This window comes from Agrilus planipennis, unplaced genomic scaffold (genome assembly GCF_000699045.2).
Source record: "Agrilus planipennis isolate EAB-ADULT unplaced genomic scaffold, Apla_2.0 scaffold3287, whole genome shotgun sequence".
NCBI classification, from domain to species: Eukaryota; Metazoa; Arthropoda; class Insecta; order Coleoptera; family Buprestidae; genus Agrilus; species Agrilus planipennis.
The window spans coordinates 1-1,194 of NW_020441987.1; the positions used below are offsets into that span (position 1 = coordinate 1).

General features: G+C 32.4%; 1 long non-coding RNA gene across 1 annotated transcript; it reads right to left on the bottom strand.

Moving 5' to 3' along the window:
* Positions 1 to 517: 517 nt before the first annotated feature.
* LOC108743922 lies at positions 518 to 927 on the bottom strand. Its single transcript, XR_001938887.1, has 2 exons — positions 824 to 927; positions 518 to 715 (listed from the first exon to the last, which is right to left on the bottom strand). It is a non-coding gene; the product is annotated as an uncharacterized LOC108743922 (long non-coding RNA).
* Positions 928 to 1,194: the final 267 nt, after the last annotated feature.

A 1,194-nucleotide genomic window follows, 5' to 3' on the forward strand; every position in this document is an offset into this window, starting at 1 on the left:
GCGATCAACATCATTAAAGACAGTACAACTGCAGGGATAGATGTACAGGGGCAAAAGATTCGTATGCTTAGATTTGCAGATGATATAGCAGTATTAGCATCTAGCAAGGAGGAGTTAGAGATAGCTTTAAATAAAATGGAAGCGGTATTGACAAAATAGTATTGTATAAAATAAATAAAAGTAAAACAAAAATACTGGTATGCAAGGAAAGAAAAAGTGTAGGGAAAGAGCGAATATAAAGATAGCAAATAAGAGATTAGAAGAAGTGGCTGATTTTAGGTTTCTAGGAAGTCAGAAACAGCAGAAACAAGAGTTGAGAGGAGTAGAGGTAGACCTAGATTAGATTACCTACTGTTTGAAAATAGTTAAGGAAGTGGGATGTTCTAGTTATAAGGAAATGCGAAGTTTAGCTCAAGATAGGAAGGAGTGGAGGTGCGTGTCCAACCAGTCTTGGGACTGACGACCATATGATGATGATAATAAACGTTGTTCTTATCATAAATGTGTTTCTTTCTTCTTTTACCTGAAAGGTCCATCTTGAACCTTGCTGATCAAAAAGAGACCAGAAAATCGGCAACGGCGTGAAGAGCAATAAAACTGAATATATAATCTTCATGTCGCAAATTAACTTCTTAGAAAATTTGTCGGAAGCGTAGTCTAGCCAATGTTGCTTGGGTGGTTCGTGTCGTTTTCTAAATTTCATCAGTCTAGCATACTTATTGAATGTTAAAATTATTGCATATGAAATAATATTGATTCATAAATGTGTTTCCTTAATTTTGACTTTTTTTAATTTTGTTTTGATATCATCAGAAAAACTTACTATAGTGCATTTGATAAAGTTGACCACCATGTTTTCTCTTGGCGTTTTTACTCTGTACCACGGTTTACCACTGACGAAAAGTACTGAAAAATTGAATTTTCTGAAATCAGTTGTTTGTCCCCTGTTTTACTAATTTTAAATATATTTATTTTTGAGTGAGAACTGTTAAAATTGTTTCAAAATAAATATAAATTACATTAAAGAAAATTTTTTCAATGTTGGTCAACGTCCTCCTAATTTTTGCAATAACCTCAATGAGAATATTTTAAACTCAGTTAGTTTTTTTTTAACTTCCCATTAGGAAGTTATTGTAATTGGGTCGAAAAGTGAAATCGGAATTTTCATTATATTTCCACGTTTTAACATATTAG